The sequence below is a fragment of the Lissotriton vulgaris genome, chromosome 6, assembly GCF_964263255.1.
Source record: "Lissotriton vulgaris chromosome 6, aLisVul1.2, whole genome shotgun sequence".
Lineage (NCBI taxonomy): Eukaryota > Metazoa > Chordata > Amphibia > Caudata > Salamandridae > Lissotriton > Lissotriton vulgaris.
The window spans coordinates 1,491,877,768-1,491,903,702 of record NC_141694.1 but is presented as its reverse complement, the minus strand read 5'-3'; the positions used below and the strand labels follow the sequence as shown (position 1 = coordinate 1,491,903,702).

The following is a 25,935-nucleotide window of genomic DNA, read 5'->3' as shown; positions in this document are numbered from 1 at the left end:
CAAGGTAGCAAATTAAAGTTAGCATAAGGGTCATATCTAAGAGTAGAGACAAACATTTGAAGTACGGATTGCTGCCTTTCACAGCGCTGCATCAGGAGTCAATGGTTTCTAATTCAATGGCAGTGAATGTACTGACTCTTGAAGTGAGCGTGGTTTGTTGGCCGTGCTAGGGTTTGACACATTTACTAGTAGATGGCGATGTATGCCTGAAGCAATGCGCGAGTCATTGAATCATCCGACTGGCAGCAACAAGGATAACTGAAGACCAAGAACCTGACCTGGCAGGGAGGGAGGGTTACATAGATGTGCTGCTGAGGAAGGGTCAGCCTTACTTGCTGCCTGAACCAGGAGCTGCTACCCAAGCCACAGCTCCAGTGCTCCTCCTTTACTTCTGGTCTGGGCAGCTTCTTGGGAGATAGAACTATTGTGTGCATTGTCTCTAAAAGCCCATAAAGTTTCTCCATTTTAAATGGTGGGTCTGCATTCTTAAGCTAACAGATAATAGAGTTTGCAGGATTCTCATGTCTGATGTCTCCTAAAGTCCTGGTGTACTCATGAAGTAAACTGCAGCTCCCCAACTTGGTTATTTTTGTGACCCTCATACACCCTATCGGTGTCATACTTCACCATCATGTCTCATCCTGGTCCTTATTAACCAGAATGTGCTCACCCGTATGTAGAGAGTACTTTTGATGTTTTCTACGATGAGGGATCTGCTTATTACGAGATAAAAATATCTAGTAGGCACCTTAAAGTTGGTGTTTCTGGTTGAATTAAAAAGTGGTGTAGGAGAGTATTGTGAAAGGGATACAATGTTTTTTATTGACATGTTTCAGCCCACTCTCACTGGTGCCTTAGGGTCCGGGGCTTTCGTCAGGACAAGTAATGTTACTGCTGTTTATGCTAGTCTACATGTCTCGTTGTCCTTGGTCCTATCAGTCAAGATCACTTAAGCCAACACAAGGCAAACAGCATTAAAAATACAAGCATTTGCAATGCAATAGGTCTCATATTACTAAACGTTTGAGCTATTGGCGTTGCATTATTATTTGCAACACTGATTGTTACTGGATGTCCCTGTGGAGCCACCAAATATTCTGCCTTTTGTTCAACATTCATATAAATGAACAAAGAACAACACTTAGAAAAGTTCGTAAAGCTGGTCTGTTGCTGAAAAATGTTTGCTGTGTGCATACAACCTGGTTATTTTAGAATCCACCATAAAAGGGCACCAAATGCAACACATAAAAGACAAAAATTGTAGCGCTTTATAAAAATACAAACAATGTAAACAGTCTTCTTCTATGACATAGAATGCATATCTTTGTGTTATAATTTTTATTAAAATTTTGCAAAATGTCATTACAAGAACAATAATAGCAATAACATCTAATATTTCATAATAGATAGATAAGTACATTGAAAGAAAAAAGGAAAGATATATGCAACAGATATAGTTTGTTAATATATAGGATGTATCAATAGATAAATAGTTGAATAATTAAGTAGTTGAATAATCCAATTTTGAGAAGAATAGAAAAGAAAAGAAAGAAGGGGAAACAATTGCATATATATAAAAACAAATCACAATATGATTTAAGATTTTATGGATTAAATAATTACAACTATAATCAAATAATTATATGATAAGACACATCAGAATTCATGGATGAGTACATTGTAATGAGAATTGAAATAAAGTAAATCAAAGTTATTAAATGAATAAATTAGAGGAAAACGGTTTATGTATATAGTAGAGTATAGAAAAATGGAATGAAATACCAAAGAGTAAAATATTAGAAAGGATATTGAGATAAAATAAGACGAAGTTAAAGTAAATAGAGACAGAGAGGGATGCGGAGGGAAGGGACATTCAAATAGTACTAAAAAGAATAATGCCAGACTAAGGGATAGGGGTGTTTGTTGTGGAAATATTGTTATCATTATCACTATTGCATATTCAAGAAAGGTGACCAAACCTGAAGAAACATGTCAGTCTGGTTTTGAAGATTATACATTATTCTCTCATGTGAAGCTGTATGTATCATCATTGTCAACCATTCTTCTTGTAGAGGAGGGGATAAAGATTTCCAGTGTCTTAATATGCATTTTTTGCTGTGGCCCTTGCTGTATGAAAAAGACGTTGTTGCGGTTTAGATAACTTTGGAGAAAGTCTTATGTCAAAAGAATGTAGTAGAATATTGGCAGAAGTTAGTGGAAGGCGTAAAGGCATAGCGGAGTGTAAGATTTTACCCACATAAATCCAGAAAGGTTGTATCAATGGACACTCAAACACAATATGGGTTGTGTCAATTAGTATTAGAACATCTCCAACGTTTAGCATGGGAAAGCAAATACGGCTTTCTGCAATTTCACTGGAGACCAATGTCAATCATGTAAAATTTTGAACAGGAAAATTTTTAATCTAGCTTCATCGACTTCATGTTTATGCAGCTTTCATAGACTTTTCGACTGCGTTCGATAGGGTGGACAGGAGAATACTCTGGGAAAAACTTAGTAAAATGGGTATCCCTGACCAGTTACTACGAATATTAATATCACTGCATACAGACACCTGGTGCCAGGTACAAATGGGGAGAGAAAAGGGCCTAACCAGCCCTATCCCGACCCCCAATGGCCTCAAACAGGGATGTCTCCTTGCTCCCCTACTGTTTTCACTCTATCTCAGTGATATGCCTCAATGTCTCCAGCAAGCACGCAATTTTCCACCAAAAGTTGCCTTCCATAACATACATACACTGTTATACGCAGACAATATTGTCATATTAGATTTAACACCATTTGGACTACAAAGCAATCTCCAGGCACTGAACAAATATACGGAGGAAAATTGCTTAATCCCTAACATTACCAAAACAAAAATAGTTTCTTTTTCAGGAAAGAAAAAGAGTTCTAAATATAATTGGACCCTTGGTGGAGACAAAGTGGAAGAAGTAAATGAATACACCTATCTAGGCAGGATCTTCACCAAGTTTCTACAAAATCGGCCACACACTGTGAACCTGACTAGAAAAGCTGATGTACACGCGGGAGCTCTTGCAAGACTATACGCAGCGTCAGGACACAGGCCTTTCTCTTCTCTGCTCAAGGTATATAGTGTTAAGTTACCGCCTGTACTATCATATGCCTTGGAATATATTCCCATAAACCAGTGGAACTTCCTAGATCTAAAAGAAGGAAAAATATTACGGAGACTAATGAAGGTATCACAGGCCGTTCCTGTACAAGCTCTCCGCCTCGAGTACTCATTAACCAGCTATTACTCTCGAGGAATTGCTAATGTCATCAGGTGGGCATATAATCTCCTGCACGCCGAGGAAGGAACTCTTCGATCTCTGCTCAAAACAGAAACAATTGATTGTGACTCATCCAAACACGTTTTTAAGAAAAACATGTCAGTTGCCTTTAAGCTAGCCGAGATTAATATCGATTTGCTGCTAGCCTGGACACCATCCCAACTTAAACTCTTTTTGAAACATTTCACCTCAAGGCTGAGCTTTGATCTAGACCTTTTGCATTGTTCTAAACTATCTACATATAAGAATTTCACTGAAACAATAACATACAAGAAAATTCAACAGTACATTGCTTTCAACCTACATCATTCTGTCAGGAGAGCGATTGTTCTGCTCCGGTTCGGTATTTTACCAGTCAAAACTGTAACAGCCAAATGGTACTTAAAGGAAAACTCTAAATGTAATCTGTGTAATGGAGGAGAGCAAGATGTCGAGCATCTAATGTTTGCCTGTTTAAATCCAAAGGTGGTGACGGCAAGGAAGCGGTACTTGCAAGCCATATACATTAAATGTAGGATTAACTCAGCAAAGGAACTGATCACTCTATGTAAATTCCCGCCAAATGAATTTGTCTGTTATAACTTTTATACATTTTTAAAATCTTTCTTAACATTGTATTAGCACAAGAAATTTTACTGTTGTAAATAACCTGAATTTTATGTTTAAAATATTTGTGGTCCTCAGTTGAGTACCAAAGCAAATAAAAATAAAACTTGAAACTTGAAAACTTAATCTAGCTTCACGAGTTCCCTTGTCTAATTCCTCCACCAGCTCTTCCCATTCCTCTTTAGTTTACAATATTGAAAGTTGGGTGTGCCATTTGGAGTGAAGTGTCTGAGAGAGAGGTTAGGAGTAAAGGTGTGATTGAAGAGTTTTATATAGACCAGATACTACTACTTTATGTTTGCCCCATCTACCCAAATATGGGATACTATTGGTGAGTTTTGAAGTACCCTTGGGGATGAACCTGGTCAATTTTTCAAGCTTTGTTGGAGCTGGATATATTTCATGGATTGATGGCATGAAAGACTGAATTCCTCTCTTAGTTGTGAAAACGGTTTAAAATCACTGTTATGCAATATTTGATCTAGGGTTTGAATGCCTGCTGACTTCCATAGGGGCCAGGATAATGTTTTTCTATTGATGCGAACACCAGTATTATCCCATAGAGGCGCTTTTTCATGAATGTTTGGACTTAAGTCTAATAGGCGGTGTGCCCGTTGCCAGGATTTGCGCATAGCTAATAGAATTGGAGTCTTGGGATTCTGATGACTAGTCCCTGAACCATATAAAGCGGAGAGACCAGAATATGAAAATAAGGGGTGCGGTTCTATATGAACCCATTGAGAAACATCAGGAATCCCTGGCAGCATATACGATAATTGAGAGATTTGTAATGCAAGAGTGTAATGTTCAATTGACGGAAGACTCATGCCGCCATAAGAGTGGTGAGCTTTTAATTTTGCTATAGCTAAACGAGGTTTGGTTGAACCCCATATAAAGGCTTTTATCTTAGAGTCTATAAGAATGCATATCTTGAGGGTCAGATGGAGCTCATATGTCCCAAATGTTACCAGAAGAAACAAAGCATAGAAGAAAATACTAGTTTCAAAACTGGCGTTCCAAAGGGGAAAAACCTGTAACGCATGGTTCAAAATTGTCATATTTAGAATTCCTGTACCCAAGGTATTCACTCTAGCAAATCTTGTAACTGTCATTCCTGCATGTCAAGCAAACAATGATTTACATAGAATGTTAGCACTGTCTAGCAGAGTGCAGTGCCACATGTTGTTACTAGAGGTCCCTGCGAAGTTAAAGATCAGTGTGGGGCGTACCAGAAACTATTACAGAACGTCATATCAAGGAACCTGGTTTATGGGCAGTACTAAACATACAGGTATTGTCACAGCTTGTGCAGCACAAAGTAATTTTCACTTAGTGCTCTACGTGGTTATTCAGTTCCTCTCTGACAGGTTTTGCATCAAGACCCGTTGACCAAAGCACCTGCACTGCATGTATCTCAATGCAGCACAGCAAGCTGCTACTAGAGGTCCCTAGTGAGCCAGGCACCAGCACTGCATGTTTCGGTGCAGTACCAGAAGCTGCCACTAGAGGTCTCTACTGAGCCTGGCACCAGCACTGCATGGATTGGTGCAGTACCGCAAGCTGCTGCTAGCGGTCCCTATTGAGCCAGGAACCAGCACTTCATGGTGCAGTACAGCAAGCTGCTATATTATACGTTTTCCGTAAGCAGCGCAGCACGGCGCCTTAGGCTCAACATCAAACACTGAGTAAACAGAATAGAAAATAGGCGGAAGAAGTACAAGTCTGAGATGGCCACCCAGCAACACTTTTATTAAATAGTTTTCATCGGCTGCTGAATGGAAACCCTGTATTGGTGAATTGCAAATTGTTAGAAGGGCAGAGCTGAACTGCGTGTGTAACTGTGAATGTACTTTTTCAAAATCCATTAGAAGGCGGCTCTCTTGAGCTGGCCCTACTTGTTGACGGAGGTGGTCGACCTAAGAAATAAATCAGGAGAGTTGGGCCAAGCGTCTGAATTGGTTGTAAGTGCCTATGCAAAAGGCCGCCCCATGGAAATATTTGGTGGAGAGGATGTAGCGTAGCAGGTAAAGTTGCCGGCTTTGAACTGGGCATCATGGGGAGGGAGGTGGAACAATGGCATATGGAGGACACTTCAGCAGATTTCTTTAATCAACGCGGCGGTCGCTTCAGAAACTATGAAGCCCGGCGCCCGTGCAGCAGGGGAGGCGGAGCATAAGTTATAGCGTAATGTTCATAAAGCGGGTGCCACGCTTAGTTAGTAAAACACAGTGGGAGGGAGCAGCAAAGAGTTTGGCATGCTGCGCATAACCACACGGCCGCACTGATTGAAAAATAAAAGCGTTGGGGGAGTTGTTGCAGGCAGGACAAAGTGATCAAAGACAATAGTGCTTATAGGCTATAACTAAAGCATGAACCATAACAACACATGTAACAGGGGCAGTCCTCATGGGAGGTTACAAAAAGAGAAAACGTGGTACTAAGGAGGGACTACAACAAAGGACAGTATCAGAAAGCCAATTAAAATTATGGGCGGAAAGTGGGCGGAGCTTAATGCCCATATCCTGAATACAGCATGTCTCGAAGAGACAGCAGAAGCGCTGCCTAGGCAAGACCTAAAAAATGGTAATACTGTCTTACTTGCCTGCCATTGGAGCATATATTGATGCAAAGGTACTTGCCAAATAAAAACAATGCACACTAGCATGCAACCTGATGCGACGGTATCATAGTTCATCAGTAGAAACACAAATGGTGAGCACAACAGGTGGTTCATTACACATCCATAAAAGCACTGCAATTGTGTAAAGTGCCACAACATAGAGGTATGCTTAGCACAGGTGGTATTCACTTATATCCCTCCCTATAAAAATGACAGGCCAGAGGCCATGTCCCTATAGTCACACTCTGTAAGGAGATTCATCAACATGAATTGAAAAACTGTAATACATGTCTTTTGCATAGGCCAAGGTCCTCTGTTTTACATCAAATATATTGTCCTATAGTCCAGTTACCACTCAAAGGGAACTGTACCTCCGTTTCACATCTTGTAGTGGATCAACAGTGCGGGCCTGTTGTTTTAAATGCTGAGTCTCCCTCGCAGTCTTGCACTTCCTAGTGCCTCTCCTCTCGAACATGTGCGTGTGTATGTGTAGCCTTGGGGACAGCTTGTGTAGCACCTCTGTTCCCAGGGATGCTCAAGTCCTAACTCAATGCTTTTCGTGTTTGAAGTAAGTACACACACTGAGCAATGGTCACATAAGAAGTGACCCTTTTCCTGTGGTAGACACTATAGTGTATTAGTTTCTTGTCTGTCCTTTATTTTCAGTCTCATATGACCTAGTCTAGTCCTTATGCAGGTAGTGCGCTTGAAGGAAAACATAGGTTTTTCGTAATTCAGGCCATTACTGTTCAATATGCGGCAATTTGTGTCCATTATCTTCACTTTATTTGAAGTGTTGGTCGGTGTGATTGCACAAATCAGTTGCTGTGGTTATGTTTTATTAGTTTGATAGTAGATTTTCTCTGTGACTGAATCTGGCTCTCTTCTCTATTACTCATCTGGGGTAACCCCTAGAGGTTAGTTTTTCAGTTTCTTGCCGCTGCTTTATAATCTGTGAGGTCGGAGCAGTTGCGCCTCATGCTAAGGGACTGTCCCACTGGTAAGAAACAAAGCAAACACAAGGAGATGATAGTAAGACACTCACCCCCAGTCACAGATCTGGGTTGAATCCATCATCATTCTTTAGCTCACTTTGCCACCTCAGTTCAGACCCAGCTACATGCAAATCAGTCTTGACCCTGTGCCTCATGGGAACAGTCCAGCCCGAACTGCAAAGCCAGGTCTTCCCTGAACCGGAAACAAGCATCCTGTGACTGGTTTCTGGGTAACACCCTTCATCGGCCAGGCTAGCTTGAATCCAGTGACAAACAAGCCAGATACAGGGCAGAGGTACTGCACATGAAAGTCCTGTGTCGTGGTTCATATATTTTGCACACAAACTCAACATAGATTTTCTGAAGTGCAAGTTTAGCAAATGTCACAATACATTCAATGTGATTCTTCCAATGCCATTGCCTCTGTTCCATGAGTTCTATGTCTTTTAGGCACTCATCTTGCGGAATGCTTGTATAGAGGGATTCCAAGTTAAGCCCAATCATGTACTCTGTTTCAGGATCAAAATGCTATCCCTTCTAGGGTGTTCAATTGATGTTATGTCTCCTTAACATATGGCGGCCTTTCCATTACTAGGGGTCGTAGGGACAAGTCAGAAATTGTTGACAGAGGTTCTAAGATACAACCTATTACTGACACAATGCAGTGTTCTGGGACAGGATCCAGCTGTTTGTGCATTTTGGGCAATGTACACAGATATGGTATTTGGGGTCTTTATTTATGAGGAACTACACCTTTTTTATAGTGATCCACTGTTTCTTTGCTATTGTAACTGGATTTTGAATTGTACCCCCCCTTTTCTTTGTTGGGTCAAATGCTAGGATTTTATCATTTCTTTTGTCATTCAGGAGACTGGTAAGGAATAGTTGGTAATTTTCTATGGTCTGTATCACTACTGTGTCGCCCTTAACATCTGGTTTTAAAACAATGTCTTCCCTCATCTCAGGGTTTTTGAGTGCTGTTTGTTCCTTTGAGGGGAGGTTGTGGTAATGTATTTTTGGGTGTTTAGAGCTTCGATGTCCCTTGTGACCGCTTGATCAAATGTTATTACCTTGGTAGGCAGGGTAGTCGATGGAGGGTTAGAGGAGGACTTTCTTTTCGGGTTCATGTGTGTCCTCATGGAGAGCTCTGGGCGAGTCCCTAAAGAATGTTTTAACACAGACTTTCCAAAGGAATTATGTGATCTCACAACAATTGCTCATATCTTAAAGTCCCACATTTATGTTGTATTCTGTTACATTGAGTGCTAAAAGCATATGGGGATAAACTAACTGCAAGCCACACAATGCAAAGTAAAATATTGGAATGGATGAGTTACTCGTGCATGGGCCCAATTAACTTCAAAGCTAAGAAATATCTCTGTTTTGTATACACTGAATTCAACACATTATGCCATACATCTGGCTATAGAGAATTGGGGCTCCCGCAAGTTGATGACCACAGTTCTAATCACAAATAAATACACCTTATTCCTGTATTCTAGTTTACCAACCCTAAAGCTTTCCAGTGGGATATCCGGAGCACCAGCGTGAGTATCTAGCAGTATTTGAAGGCAGTGAATATTGTTTTTCAAGTTTTCATTTTAAATGCTTGGTTTCTCTTCATAACCATTTATGCTTTCTAGCCTGTGCTGAAAAAAAAGAAAACAATACAACTTTTAGAAAAAGTTGTTTTGAGTCTTATGTTGCCCTATGTTCTAGATACTATGTTATGTTATGTTATGTTAAAGATTACTTGTTAGCGCACGTCCACCTAAAAGGTCTCTTGGCGCTGAGGTAGAAGGAGGTTACTGCTGTCAGAATTATTCATAAGCTTGTCTGAACATCCAAGTTTTCAAGTTTTTTTTCTGAATCCCTCGTAGTTCACAGATGATCTTATTTCAAGGGGGAAAGTGTTCCAAGTGAAGGAAGTGAACACATAAAACCTGGCTCCCCAGTCTCTACTTCTTTTGCTTCTAGGAAGAAAAAAACAGTAGATGTTAATGTGCTGATCTGAGCTGGCGATGAGGGATGTAGCGCTGAACTTTGAAAGATAGGAAAGCAGGGCTTTTGCCATGGAGAGATTTAAAGATTAGGCACCCTGTTCTTTGTAGATCAGAGAAATATTCTTGCTTTACCGTCTGTGGTAAATGCGATGTAGATGTGTCTGTTTGTGGTTGTCTGCACATATGTGTATGTGTGTTTGTGGTATTTATATTACTCTTGTACCCCCCCCCCCCCAAGCGTTCAAGGTTGCGCTTTTTCAGGAGCCCAATACAAGAATTAAGGGTTGTGTCTTATTACATGTCTAAACCTTTTTTCCTCATCAATATATCAAACATTTTAACCAAGTTTGTGTTACATATTTCTTGTACAAGGCTTCCTGTGGCTAGATGGAGGGGCTGGAAGGGACAGTGTATGTTACTGGCACTGGGGTTTCTACAACACCACATGGTCTGGAAAGAGGACAGAATACGGAAAGTCTCAATTTCTCTTTTTTGCATTCTGCACACTCGAACGCTCTGATACTTGTTGGTATCTAAGCGACTAGAGTAATATACGCATTAATAATAATACTAGTATTTATAAAGCGCGAACAGCTGCCTCAACTAGGAGGCGTCCCGGCGCTGTGAGGGCTTAACAAGAAAGCTAGCTGGGAGTCTGCAGCCTAGAGAGGCACCGAGAACAGCCACGACTTAAGCGACATTGGAAGGTGCTTCATGTCAAAAGTCAAATGACATTGCAACTTGAACGCTCACAGCTGCCATGTGGTGGAACCTGCAGAGCATGAGTTCAAATCTGTCCTTTTACCATTCCTTTTTTCAAAAGCAGAAAAGTTCTGCATTTGAAATAAGCTAGGGGCAGATTTACAATACGTGGCGCATCCCTGCATATCAGCAGGGATGCGCCACTTATTGTGTGCCATGCCTCCGCCACCATTGATGTGCGGCATTTACAATGCGGTGCACCATGGGGCAAAAACGGCACAGATGTGTGACGCATCTGTGCTGTTAAGGCGGCGCATTGCTGGAGTTGTGTCGCAAGCGCGACGCAGCTCCAGCAATGCTCGGGGGTGCCCTATCTTGTTAATGCTGTGCAATCCTAACGCCTGCTTCAAGCAGGCGCAGGATTTTGACGCAGCATGGGCCCAAAGTGACTGAGTGAAATCTTGTAGATTTCACTCAGCCACTTTTAGGAGGCGTTCCTGCGTCGGAACACCCCCCCCCCCCCTGCGCAGGAACGCCTACATGTGGCGCAGGGCTTTACAACGTGACGCATCTCCCAGATGCATCACGTTGTAAATACCCCGCACCATGGCACATCTTTTGAGCCACTGCTGCGTCACAAAAGTGACGCAACAGCATTGTTAAAGAGGCGCAAGGGGCTTGTAAATCTGCCCCTAAGTGTTTTAACATTACAGAAAGTGTTTATGCAAACCTTCTTATGGCCTATTGATATGTCTACTTTACTTTTCTAACTTAGTTTTGGTGCTTGTAGGAAATCTGCCTTTACTGCATTGTCCCCCACATTTTTCACCTTTGCTAGACCATATATTTTTACTGGCTTAATAACTGTGGAAATTAACCCTGCTAACTAGTAGTATAGTGTATATGCTTCCCCTTTAAAATGGTTGAATTGATTGAATTGGCATACTCCTAATTTGCATATTTACCTTGATTATAAGTCCATAGGTTATGGTACCAAGTGTACCGAGGGTCTGTAAGTTAAATGCCTTTAGTGGACTGTATCATCTATTGTGCAGGGTGTTTAAAAGTATGGCATGTAGAAATTTTATGTTAACATATGCTTATAGTGACTAGCACAAAGTCTATTTTCCCTATGACAGGCCTAGCAGTTCTATGTAGAAAACTGGAGTATAGATTAAAATACTAATACTGTTATCTCTAGAACGGGAACGGCTACAAAAATAATTAAATAACTATTACAAATACAAATCAATGCTGAAGTCAGATTTGTATTAAATACTAAGGAAAAGTAACTTTTAGAAAGTTACCTTTTCCCTGCTGAATTTCCTGAAGACTAATCTGCATTTATTCCTGCGGCTTCTTCCAGCCAGTAATTAGCTTTGGATAGGTGTGAAATGCCTTCCAGGAGCAAACAACTGGCTGGCCTGAATGGGCATAGATGACTCCTCTGAACTCTGCAGAATATGTAGGGTGGGGCTGTAGGCATCGCTTTTGACTCTACAGTGTCAATTCACGCTTGCCTAGGTCTGCTGGGCGTACATAGAACCCCTGGGGCACAGCTGAAAGGGGAGAGAACAGGATGCCAAGACAGATGTTGTGGATCACGGTCTGGTTGCTGGTGGGCTCAGCTTTGGTCGTACTGTCTCTGGCTTTACTTTGGGTTCTAGTGCTGCCTCAACCTAGATTTAGTGTTAGGTGTGGGAAGACACAAGGGATTACCATAGTACTCCCCTGTAGAATCCTGCTGTCTGAGACATGAAAAGAGCCTAGAAGGCAGGACCTGCTCTCCCTCTTGTACCTAGAACAAACAATCGGACTCCAATGTTCATAAGGCTGCCCTCCTCCTCAAGATACAGGGATACAACAAGCTACAAGAGGCCTTTACTTCAACTGTACAGCTGTTCGGTGGCAATTGGACATGGATTGGACTCTGCCTGACCCCTGTGAGTGCCTCGTTTGAGGCCCGGTGGGGTCTTTAGAAGTGTACTCCTGTGGTGGATTGGGACTTAAAGGACAAAAGTCAGAAGGTAAAATCTTTGACTAGGGCGAACTTGGTTAGTGTATCTGACCCACGCTCCATTGCAGTCAATGTCAAATTGTGCCTGGGTTCCAGTCGATTGTGCCCATTGACTATCATTGGCACTTTGTGCTTCTTGGACCTACTCCTACTTAAAACTTTAAAAAATCATATCTCTAGTTCCCCTTATTAGAAATTCTGTCATTTTGCTTAGTAGATTTTACTCTATTTTCCAAATTTGTTTTATTGTTTTGCAATTTTGACTTTATTATTGTACTTTACACATTGCCGTAAGTTGAGCATGTCTGCTCTGTGCCATAGATAACAAGGAGTTGAGCTCAGATTAATTTAGGAACTTGGAGGCTTCACCCTGACAATGGCTGTGATTATTACTTGAGGTGGGTACTTATCCCCCTCAACTAATATGCCCAATTTCTTACAGTCATCAACATAAAAATAAGTATTGATACCAAAACAAGAAACTGGTAAATAAGTAGAATAAAGTTGAAAAATTAACATATTGAACAGAAACAATAAAGAGGACCCGCTCAGTGTTGATGTATACAATCTTGATTCATCCTTACCCCCTTTTGATTACACATGGTCTTAAATCCGGCTGTATCTACTTTGTATAATGGCCCGTTACTCCCTGGCTGGATTTCCACTGTAAATACATACGTACATATATACATACTTAAATGGCCTTTGGCGTTTTAATACATGTTTTTTAAACATTGTGTATTTATGGATATTTGCTTTTATTTATTGTTATTAATGAAGATGTGATAACTTTTATGGCATGCATGCTGAAATAAAGTTAATACTACTACATACTTAAATGTAGTTAATAACAGCGAACCTTTCCAAGACTTAAAAAAAAAGTGAACTCAGGTAGTTAAAAACAGAAACATTTCAAAGCTGGCCAGAAATACTAAACACAGAAACAGAACATGAAAAATATTGTGATCAAAATTATAAAGTAAGTTACAAGCAGTTTGAGATGCTTGGGAGATTGAAGAATAAAGACAGATAGAGCAAAAACAGCAGTTTCTTTTGAATGCCCAGAGGAGAAACCAGATTACAGAAGAAAATATTTCATTACATTATAGAAAAGGAGATATTTCATAGTGCGCAATCCCTCCTGGAATTTCTGAGAGATACACCAGAAAGTACTTAGGATAAATGTGCGCTACAATCACAGGGGAGTGGAGTGACGTACAGTGGAGAGGAGTATCATGGAGTGGCGTAGCATGGCCTGGTATAGAGTGGCTTGAATTGGAGTGGAGAGGAGTGTTGTAGAGTGGAGGGTTGTAGAGTAGAGTGTCACAGAGTGGAGCGCCAGAGTGGAAGGTCATAGAGTGAAGTGGTGTAGAGTGGAGTGGTGGAGAGTGTCAGAGTGGAGTAGTATAGAGTGGTACAGAGTGGAGTAAAGTGTCGTGAAGTGGCATAGCGTGGAGTGGTGTAGAGTGAATTAAAGTGTGGTGGAGTTTAGTAGAGTGGAATAGAGTGTTGTAGAGTGAAGTATCATAGAACAGCATAAAGTGTTGTAGAATGAAATGACATGCAGTGTCATAGAGTGGAGTGGCATAAAGTGGAGTAGCATTGAGTGGAGTGGTGTAGAGTGAAGTAGCGCAGAGTGCAGTGGATAGAGTGCAATGGCTTAGAGTGGAGTGGTGTAGAGTGCAATACTGTAGAGTGGCATGGCATAGAGTGGAGTGTCAGAGTGGCATAAAGTATTGTGGCATGTCGTAGAGTGGAGTAAAGTGGCATGGAGTGCAGTAGAGTGAAGTGGCATAGAATGTCATAGAGTGGCTTAGAATGTTGTAGAGTGGAGGGTTGTAGAGTGGCGTAGAGTGGAGTGTCGTAGAGAGGCGTAGAGATGACTGTTATAGAGTGGATTGTTGTAGAGTCTATTGTGATAGAGTGGGCTGTCATAGAGTGGAGTGCTGTTGAGTACAGGGTCGTAGAGTGGAGTTGCATAGAGTGAAGTGGCATAGAGTAAAGTAGCGCACTGTGGAAATTTTATGTGCAGAGATTCCATACTTGAAATTATTCTACTCTTAAATACCTTTGTGAATATCAAACAATCATAAATTTACACAAAAGTGTAAGTGTACCTTTCTGAATCAGGCCCCAGGTTTTCTGCCCTTCATTATTGAAAAGGGGTAGGGGGGTAGTTATTGCAACTAAAGAAATGTTCTGTATTCTTTTCAACTTCATTTGTAAGACTGGTATGATTTCCACTCCTACACAGAATACACCATCAGGACTCTCTGGACAGAACATTTAATTTGCAGCCAACAAAGCAAAAGTTTGCCTTTAAAGAGCTTTTGTGGTGCCCACAATAGCAACCAATAGTAATGCAACACCCTTCAGCACATTGATCTAGAATCACACACCATGCTTTGTTATTTCACCAGAGTAATCTACTATAAGTAGCATGTAAGAACCTCCAAATGAAAGGACGTTCACCTCTGAATAATGATAAAAACCATGCAACGTGTGTCAGGGAATCTTCAAAATAACTGAACAAGTATTTGCCTACAAACATATTTAGCTAGACACTTATCAGACCATTCCCCACTGCTCGTCACAAATATGCAGCGGGAACACCTTCCCGGGTTCCATTGTGCCGACTTAAAACAGAAGCCGGGTTGGATGTGGTCTTTTTTGGAATGACTAGCGGAAGACATAACACAATATTTTACTAATAATTGGGTTGTAACCGATAAGAGAAACAGTGAGAGGGAGGCAATGACTGTGGAAATTAGGGGAGAATGAATTCTAAAACATGTGGGTTTAGGAAGCACTTGGAAACTCACTTAGCATATGTAGGAAGGTGGATACCTGACCATGGTTGCCCCCAACTTTTTTTCCTGGTGTTTTGCTGGTTTTCCGACTTAGTTGACCTGGGCCCTGCTATTCAGGGCCCCAGGCCTACTGCTCTCTCTGTAAAATGGTTTCCATGCACCTTAGGTACATATCCAATTGGATACTGAGTCACCTTATCAGCCCCTGTACAGTGTACCTTAGGTACCCAGGGCCTAGGTGTACCCAGGGCCTACCAGGGGCTGCAGCATGTATTATGCCACCCCTGGCTGGCCACCTAAATCTGACACAACTGGCTGCTTGACAGCTGGGGCAAGGTGGTGTAATCACCCTTTGCTTTAGATATAGTATCCCTATATCTAACCCTAAAATGGACACATGTATTCCTATCAGTCACTCCTATGGCAGGCCTTATCAATCCTGAAGGCTGAGTGCTTGGAATCATGTGAGATGGTGCTCTGGCATGAGCTGAGCCCGTCTGCAGCTTGCTGAACCAAGTCCTAATAGCTGTTCCATGATAACGCGTACCATATACTCTTAAGTGCATTATAATCCTCGCGGTTATATGCCAACTCTGGTATCGCTTTATCAAAACATGTCGAGTAAGGTGTCATACGAATTGGGATACTAACCCCTCGCCAATTCTGGCGACGGGGTTAGCATTCCACCCTTCTAGAGGGACACGACATGTATGTAACTGTGAACCCCGGTTAAAGTTAACTCGAGCCTCAGCTCCACAAAATGGATGCTGCCACCACAGACACAAGTCTGACCTCCTGCTGCTGGGAGTCCTTCCAGCGAGGAGTGCTTGGACAAAGGGTTTCCTGTCAGGGGCGGTGCTAGCACCATCCCAGACAGGGTTTTGTGTATCCCAGGTAGGCAGGGCTTTAGAGGAAGGTGACTGCAAGTGGCACCCCGGTGCTCACTATGCATAGGCCGGCTCAAACCAGTTCTAGGGGCACACCAGCCCCTGAGCTGGGGGAAGTCCGGCATGGGAGAGGGGTGTAACCACCCCCCTTCCTGGTCCCACCCCTGGGCAGGACCTAGTCGCGTGCCTGCCCCCTTTTGCAGGATAAAGGTAGGAGCAGGCCCCCTTCCAAATTAGATCATCTTTGAATCCTGAAACTACTTTCTACGAAAGGAACTCTCGACTTCTTCTCAAGATTTCTCCCTTGTGACTAAGGAGTAGTCACCCTGCACCCACAGGCACCATCCAAGAACACTGTGGTTTGCTGCACGTCCTTCCTCCGGAATCCGACTGACCAGCACGACGAGACCCGGCTTCCCTGGCACCTCTGACCTCTACCCACATCGTCAGCTCAGCTGAGATTCGTGGGTGCGACGAGACCTCGAGGGACCGGCCATCTTCAAGACTGCACGACGCTTGCCCAGCACGACCGCCGAGGGATCCTCGAGTCAGTGCTTTGGGGTCCGAGAAGCCCCAACCCTGAGCAGCTCCAGCACCTAAGTTCAGCCTCCCAGCCTCCACGAGATCTGCGTGGGGCCCTTCTGCTTTTTGCTGCTCACCGCGTTGTCTGGCTACTAGCCTGTTGGCTTGTGGCCTTCCCGACGACGAACGACGACATCAACACTGCTGGTCTGGTTGCTCCAGACTGGCCCTTGCTCCCCTCCAACAGAGGAGCACCCCGGACCCTCCTGGTCCACTCCAGACGCCATTTTAAGTCCACCGTGTGGGCTTGCATTTGCCAAGACTTGTTGCCCCAATCCTGGGTCCAGCGACATCGACAGCAGAGAACATCGTGGGACAGCTCGCACCTCCATCCTGGTCGCCGACAACGCCTCCTGGTCCGAGAGACTGCAGAGCCCAGCGTCGCCCACTCACCTGGTCGAGGTGACTTCGTCCGGTGCCATCCTGGTGCCCATCTAATCACTGGCTAGTGATTCAGAACTTGGTCCCCTCTGCTTACAGGTGTCCTCCATCTTCGATCCAGGCTTGGATCACTTCGAACTTCTTCACTGGTCGCCTGCCAGCAACTTCTTCTTTCAGGCTCCATAGACTGCAACGAGGATTCCCGACGTCTTTCCAGACCTATGCATCCGCAGCCCCTGGGCTAGGTAACTTCGGCATTTCGGTGCCCCAGCATAGCCTCACTATCCAAGGGTCCAGATCCTTTTTCGTTTTCAGCCTATCTAGTCGGATTCGTCCGATAACTGTAACTTTGCTTTTACTAGCCTCCATAGACTTTGTTCCGCATCCCGCGTGAGAGTGCATACTCTGCACCCGATCTCCCTAGGCCTCCTGCTCATAATCTAAAGGTTCAGTAGTCCAGTCCTAGCGATCCCAAAGCCTCTGAGAATAGTTACTTACCTGCTAGTATTTCGCATTCCACTTTCATAGTATATGGTTTTTCGTGCCCCTCGGGCATTTGTGTAAATTGTGCAACTTAAAGTATTTTCTTAAGAGTTTTGTATTGTGCTTAGCTCCCTGACTCATAAAGAGCCAGGGTAGTCTTGTTATAAATTAATACACTTTATTTTCATAACAACTTGTGTGGTGTCCTTTCACTTGGTGTTCAAGGGGTATATGTGATGGTATAACAGCTGGCTTAACACGCCCTCTAGAGTTTAGCCCGAAGACTGCTCTTGTCCATGCTACTAGGATAGCTGGTCTATAAGGTTGACTTACAACCAATCATCAATAAGGGTTGTTGGAATAATAAACAGTGATCACTAGAATAGTGAGCACTATATATCAGGCCACCTTCTCACAGCATACAAGACAATCGTCTGAAGGCAGTGGCGAAGGACTTATCCAGGCACCTAAAAAGGATGACAGATGGGGTGCCTTACAAGCCACAATTGCGGATACCTGGGATAGCTTTGAAAAAACACACCAACAGGACATACAGGCAGAGACTATACAGGGAGGGAGACTAGTCAGGTAAACTACTCGCATGGCTACTTGAAAGAGAGGTCCAGTAAATGCAGATATTACAGGTAAGGGATAAAAAGGGTCATGTGGCACTCAGCCAGGAAAGTATGTACATGCTCTTTTTTCAGCACATGAAAAAAAGTATATAATCAACCTCAGGCAGCTGATCAACAACAGATCAAAGCCTACAATGCAATACTTCCCCTCAAAAAAAGTTACTCCAGAACAAAGGGAGATGCTAGCAGCGCATTCAGTCAGGATCAGTCAGGAAGAAGCGGTAGTGGAAATCAAGGACATGCAGAAAGCCAAGGCCCCAGGGGGTGATGGTATACTGATATAATTCTATCTAACCTATGCAGGGCAAATATTAGAGAAACTGCTTGAGGTTTATAGTGAAGCATGTGACACAGAAGTGTTACTTAACTCAATGAGGGAAGCCCAGATAGTCCTCATTCCTAAGCCTGACAGCGACCCAGAAAAACTATTGGCGTACCAGCCACAGTCAATATTGTATGGTGATGCTAAAGTATTAAGTGAAGCACTGGCCAACAGAATAACTGAGGTGATCTCATATTTGATCAGCGAAAATCAATGCGGATTTGTGTCACAAAGAAACACATGTGTAACCTGTGTAGAATGTCAAAAGTTCTGCATGTGGGGGGTACAGAGAAGGAGGAATATGTGTTACTCTTGCTGGATACTGAACAAGCGTTTGATTCCGTTGGTTGGTCTTATATGTGGGAGATACTGTGTGTCATGGGACTGAGGCATGAATATATTAGATGGGTCAAACTGCTGTAAACCAGGCCTGTGACGAGTGTGTGTATGGGTAGTTTATTTTGAAAAGGATGTACAATGGAACCAGGTACAAGACAGAGTTGCTCTCTGTCCCCGCTCCTGTTTGCACTGGTACTGGAACTATTGGCCTGTAGGCTACGGGAGGAGCTGTAACCCTGGGGAATACAGGTGGGAGCTACCACTCATGGGTGTCATTATATTCAGATGATACATTCGTTTATCTTAGAGAACCAGAATATTCTGCCCTCATTTTACTACATGCGTTATGTGAGTATGAGGAGGTGTTGGTGCTACATAATAATTGCAATAATTCTAAGCTCAACCCAATAGGAGGATGTAGAGTGCGGTTTCAGTTTGTTTAACAAAGACCCAGGTGGGGTTTGTCACTCTTTTGCTTATTTTTATTCCAAACTTTAGTCCGTTGGTAAGTAGAAAAAAACAAAAAATAATGGGGGGAAAAATTGTGACCGAATTAATTAGCAGGGTTTTGATATTTCCCTTTGAGTTTCTCTGGACTTGATATCTTTCCGGGTTTCAGTTCCTTTCTTCTTTTAGGTGCAGGTATTTCCAGAACCGGACTTCCTCTGAAAACACAAAGCAGAGGGAAGTGTACTACGTAGTTGATATTTCTTAAAAATTTCTTTTCCTCACTACTTCTTTTGAGTTTCTACATATGTTTTAGTCCTCTTTGTTCCCTGCTATTTCTACCTTCTTCAGTGTAGTTTTGGTTATTTTCTTTCAAATTTCTCTTGCTTACTTTCTGCCCTTTACATTTGTTGAGCAGAGCATCAGTATATTCCTGTCTATCGCAGGGCCCTGGCCCTATTTCAAGCAAAGAAAATTAAATAAATAGAAAAACAATACCCAAATTAAACCTTTCTTTCAAGTTTTAATAGGTTGCTCATAGCTTCTGAGAACTCTTGCCCAACTACTCTGAACCTCTATATTAACTACATAAATGCATCAGGACTGATACAAAACCACATAACAAAATCACCTAGGAGCTTCTCTTTGGTTAATGTTCTTTCCTTTCTTTAAGTTAGCTATTATCCCGAGAGGGTTGATTGCTCCCCTCACCCATCTTACACCCTCCACCCGTGTAATCGAGCATTAACCTGTGCAACCACGGTCCTCGAGGAGAATGGTGGGGACAGGGGCCTCTCTGGATGGAATATTTCTCTCGAGGCACTTCGGCGATTGTGTCAGCCTCCTGAATCTCTTGTGGTTCCTCAGCACTTCCAACTAACGTGAGAACACATCCACCAGACTAAAATTTTTTGCATGTACCAGCCTGCCAATTAATTGGTCCCATTATATCCAAAGCTACCTCTTCCCAGGGTAGTTTTGGACATCCAAAGGAACCTTGATGTGGATTGAAGGTTTTCTGAGTTAGTCAGCCACTTCACATTTTGCACATAATCTGTCTAACCTTTCAACATCCATATCCACTCTGGGCCACTAATACAAATCGTTCAATCTCCGTTTTGTAAATGTGATACCAGAATGACCTTCATGGCATAGAGTGATGATTTTTTTTGCAAATCTTTGGGTGGTATTGCTTTTTCTCCCCACGTAATAGCAACGAATCATTCACACTCAACTCATCTCTGACTTCCCAAAATCATCAGTGTTCATCTATTAGACATTTTTTATCCAACTCACCCCACCCATTCACTATTTTCTCTTTCATTTCTCTTAAAATGTCATCCTTGCTCTCAGCTACTAACGACTCATCTTGGTCAAAGCTGTCTTGGGGAATATAAATTTGCAAGATGTTGGCTACTGAAAATCCTTTCCGTGAATTTCTATCAATTTCTGTCAAAGGCAGCGTCGTTATATTAAAAAAATCTGCTGTAAAATTCTTTGCACCAGGCCCATACAGGATGTCATATCTATAATTCGCTCACCACATTGACAATCTAGCTATTCTAGCTGTAGCGCTTAAAAGTCCCTGAGTTGTCAACAGTTTTGTCAAAGGTTTGTGTTCGCATCATAGTGGGACATTTCTTCCCCATAAAAATTTCTGAAAATGCTCTAATTCCCAAACATATGCTAAGGTTTCTCGTTCAATGACCGAGTATCTTTCCTCAGTGGGGGTGATGGGTGTGATGTGAAAGCAATCCCTACTGGCTTACCATTTTCACCAACTTGGGTAAGGACGCCGGCCAACCCCTTGACGTTTGCATCAGTGGTAACAATTGTACATGCATTGGAATCAAACGCTTTTGAATTTGACACTTTGCTAATAGCGTTTTAGATTTCTTCAAAAGACTGTTGACACACATTATTCCAATCAAAGTGTGCATTGTTTTTTAGCAAGATCGCATTGCATGAGTTGTTTCTGAAAGTCTGTCTACAAATGTTGCATAAAACTCAACTAGGCCCAAGAATGACCTACGGTCGTATTTTGACTTTCGTGAAGATGCATCCACAATGGCTTTGACTAATTTCTCATTAGGTCTAATTCCAATAAAACTAACTTCATGACCTAATTATGTGGCCTTATTTTCATCAAATTTGCATTTCGAGATTTCAGCTGTTCATCTCTTTTTTTAATGGCACATTCATCATCTTCCTCAATCTGTCATCATGGACTTTTTTTGTTGCAACCCATGACTAGGATATCGTCCTGTAAAAACTCAGCTCCCGGCATATCACCAAATAGTTCTGTCATAAGTTTCTGAAACACAGTGGCTGCTGACGCTAGTCCCAAATGCATACAGCAGAACTGAAACAACAACCAAATGGTGTACATAATGCTGTCACACCTGCATCACAATGATGCAGAGAAATTTGGTGATATGCTGAAGAGAGGTCTATAGTGGAGAACCACTGAGTATTCTTAGTTAAAGAAAGAATTTCATCAATTCTCTGTAGTGGAAATTGATCTACAAGTATGTTGTCATTTATGTACCTAAGGTCAACACATAGCTTGATTTTACCATAGGCTTGTCTTGCGACGACCATTGGTGAAATCCACTAGGAGGCTTCAACAGGCACTATGATGCCAACATCTTATAGTTTCATAAGCCCTATCTTAACCTCTTCTCTGAAAAATTATGGGTATATTGAGTGCTTTATGAATTTTGGGGAATGCAGAGGGTTTTACTCTGATTTTGTGAGTGAAGCATTTGAGTTTCCCGATTTTGCGATTAAACATTTCAGAAAACTTCATAAGGACCCAATTTTTTGTTTTTTTCTCCATCACAAGCACCCAACACCTGCTCTGGACTATTAGGGCCAACAACAATTTGTAATGCCCTTTGGTCTTCCCAATCGAAAAATGACAGACTATCAGCTGCTACATGCAAGTAGCTCTCCTGCCTTTGAACTCAAAAACAAGCCATCTAAATGTAAACATGTCGATTTTTTGTGATACTTTCAAGATTCACATCTGTAGGTTTAAAATGGGGACCTATGACACTAAAAAAAAGTTGATCCATGCACCAAGCATCCATCAATGAGTTCACACTTACCCCTTGTTTTCCCTTTTCCACTGCAGCAATGAATGAACTGTACATGACTGACAAAGTGTATCAAAACACAGCGGCTTCATACGGGGTTGAATGCAAAACAACAGTTGATGGACAGAATGCAGAACAATGTCAACCATTCACCCCAGTACAGAGATCTGGGCCTAAATCCATAGTTTTTTTGCACTCCACACCACCCCAGTTCAGACATGGCCATATGCAAATCAGCCTTGACTCTGTGCCTCATGGGAACAGTCCAGCCCGAACTGCCAAGCCATGTCTTTCCTGGACTGGAATCAAGCATTCTAGGACCGGTTTCTGGCTATCGGCCGTCTTCAGCCAGGATAGCTTGACTCCAGTGGTGTGGAGAGCATGGGACTCACGTCTGAGCATACCCATCCCACTTGGGGTGACAAATGCAAAACAACATATAGATATATATATAGATATATATATTTAGATAGATAGATAGATAGATAGATAGATAGATAGATAGATAGATAGATAGATAGATAGATAGATAGATAGATAGATAGATAGATAGATAGAGTTACAGAATATAGAACATGGAATGACATAGAACATTCTACCTTACTTAAACACAAAGCTACAGTCTCTGTTCCACTCTACCCCTGTATTATAGAGAACGGAGGGAGTTTACAGCTGACTCCCTGCCAAGGGTTGATGTTACTGCTAAGGGTTGGTGTTACTTGGGTACCAACGGACTTTAGGTACTTCACTATCTGAATCATCATGAATCAAACCGACAGCCATAGGTTGAATATGGGAAGGGTGATAGCTGACCTTTGATCCTCAATTAAAATCTGGAAAACAATGCACCCGTCAGTCATGAGCAGAGTTGCTCTGGCCGAATTGGTGTTTCTGTCACAGTATTTATATGTGCTCAAGGAGTTATGAATGTCATTCAGCGAATGGTTTTGTTCATATTACTGGTGGAACTGATCTGGACTGGTAGGTGGAACAGGGTTACGTTTTCCACCCTGAAATGTGAACCCATCTGCCTCAGCAATTAGATAGATCTGCATGGTCTGGAACAGAGAGGTTAAGACGATTTCAAACGTGCGATGTTTGCGTAGATATGTCATTTTATTTGAATTTATAAGGCGCACAGCGAGGGGTTTCCCGGTGCCGGCCTGGTAAGAAAGGAGCAAAGACGTTACAAATTGAATAGCCAAGTTTTTAGACATCTGCGAAAATTCCCATAAACAGTTTCTTTTCGTAATGAAATGGGAAAAGAGTGCCACAGGGAGGGTCCTAAGTAAGCAAAGAATCAACCGCACATGCGCATAAGTCTGATTCTGGGAACAGTGAATTTACACTGTGTAGTGGAGCGGAGGGGGCATGAAGGTATATAAGGTTGAACTAAAGATTGCAGATATTGAGGGGCTAGACCAGTTTTGATTTTGAACATATAGCTCAAGGATTTGAATTTGATACGATTCTCCACCTTTAGCCAATGAAGGTCGCGAAGAAAGCCAGAGATAGTGCTTGTCTTAGGAACCTGGCAGAGCAATCTGGCAGCCGCATTTTGCACCACCTGCAATCTTTGTAATTCAGCTTTGTTTGAACCCAGATATAGGTCATTGCCGTAGTCCAGCCTAGATCAGGGCCGGACTAGGAACCAAAACCGGGCCTGGCAAAGTGCTCATCATCATCACCACCCCCCCCTCCCCCTCCGGGGGTTTGAGGGAGCCACCAAGCTTTTTGCCAGGGCCGGTGTAGCATCCAAAGAATTTTCTTTAACCATTTGAGAATGGTGAAACAAATTGAGGCCACCTTTGTGACTTGTTGTTTCATCGATAACTGATCGTCGATGATGAAGCCTAGGTTATGCACCTGATGAGCAGGCTGGGGTAAGGCACCCATTTCCAAGGGCATGTGCTGGGGACCCCACAGATCTTGTTGCTTCCCTAAGATCAGAACTTCTGTTTTTTCTCCATTGAGTTTGAGTAAATTAGTTTGCATCCAAGACGCAATTTTCCTAAAACCAGACTGGAGAGTCGATGATTCAGATTTGTTTGCTGAAGAGAGGGAGAAGATTATCTGTGTATCATCAGCATAGGAAAATAGGGACAGCCCCGCCTCTTGAGGAACATCTGCCAGTGGTTGAACGTAAACATTAAACAACTATCTGAGCCTGTAGGTGGAACAGGGTTAAGTTCACCACCTTGAAATGTGAACCCATCTGCCTCATGCAATTAGACAGATCTGCATGGTCTGGAACAGAGCGGTTAAGACGGTTTTCAAACGCCTGCTGTTTGCATCGATATGTTATTTGATATGTTATTTGAATTTATAATGTGCACAGCTACCCCAAGGAGTTTCCCAGCGCCAGCCTGTTAGGAAAGGAGAAAAGGAGCAAAGACGTTACAAATTGAATAGCCAAGTTTTCAGACATCTGCGAAAATTCCCATGAACAGTTTCTTTTCATAATGATATGGAAAGAGAGTACCACAGGGAGCATCCTAAGTAGGCAAAGGATAGACCGCACATGCGCATAAGTCTGATTCTGGGAACAGTGAATTTAAACTGAGTAGTGGATCAGAGGGGGTGTGAAAGTATGTAGACTTGAACTAAAGATTGCAGATATTGAGGGGCTAGACCAGATTTGATTTTGAACATATAGCTCAAGGCTTTGAATTTGATACGATTCTCCACCTTTAGCCAATGAAGGTCACGAAGAAAGCCAGGGATAGGGGCAGTCTTAGGAACCTGGCAGAGCAATCTGGCAGCCGCATTTTGCCCCACCTCCAATCTTTGTAATGCAGCTTTGTTTGAACCCGGATATAGGACATTTCAGTAGTCCAGCCTAGATGTAACAATGGCCTGGAACACGGTTCTCTGGGTAGAGAGGTGTAGCATCCAAAGAATTTTCTTTAACCATTTGAGAATGGTGAAACAAATTGAGGCCACCTTTGTGACTTGTCGTTTCATTGATAACTGATCGTGGATGATGAAGCCTAGGTTACGCACCTGATGAGCAGGCTGGGGTAAGGCACCCATTTCCAAGGGCATGTGCTGGGGACCCCACAGATCTTGTTGCTTCCCTAAGATCAGAACTTCTGTTTTTTCTCCATTGAGTTTGAGTAAATTAGTTTGCATCCAAGAGGCAATTTTCCTCAAACCAGACTGGAGAGTCGAAGATTCAGATTCCTTCACTGAAGAGAGGGAGAAGATTATGTATCATCAGCATAGAAAATAGGGACAACCCCGCCTCTTGGGCAACATCTGCCAGTGGGCAAACGTAAACATTAAACAATAAAGGGCTCAATACAGAGCCTTGGGGCACTCCATAAGGGGATAAGTGGGGTTTAGAGCTGACCTTGGAAGAAAAATCCTGAAATATACGGTTAGTAAGAAAGGAGTCAAGTCATTGGAGCGCTAGGCCCTCAATCCCCAAGGATTGCAAAGCTTTCAACAACACGGTGTGTGACACCGTGTCGAATGCAGCAATCAGGTCATGTAAAATAAGTTAGTATAGAGTATTCATCCCTTTAACAAAGTGCCCAAAGGAAGGTTGGAAAAGTGGGATGTTTGAAAGTATTTTGACAGTATCTGACCTGTACCCTGAGAACAGTTTTGTGGTATTTAAATGAGTGTTAGATAGTCTTGAGGTGAGGAGAGGTCAGTTTCTAGACCACATTCCTAGAGGCATCTGAGC

At 42.5% G+C, this 25,935-nt stretch overlaps 1 protein-coding gene across 1 annotated transcript in view; it reads right to left on the bottom strand.

The window, feature by feature from the left end:
• The window catches only part of ACYP2 (acylphosphatase 2), an 834,305-nt gene that overhangs the window by 46,051 nt on the left and 762,319 nt on the right, over positions 1 to 25,935 (bottom strand). The gene's annotated exons all lie outside the window — the stretch shown is intronic.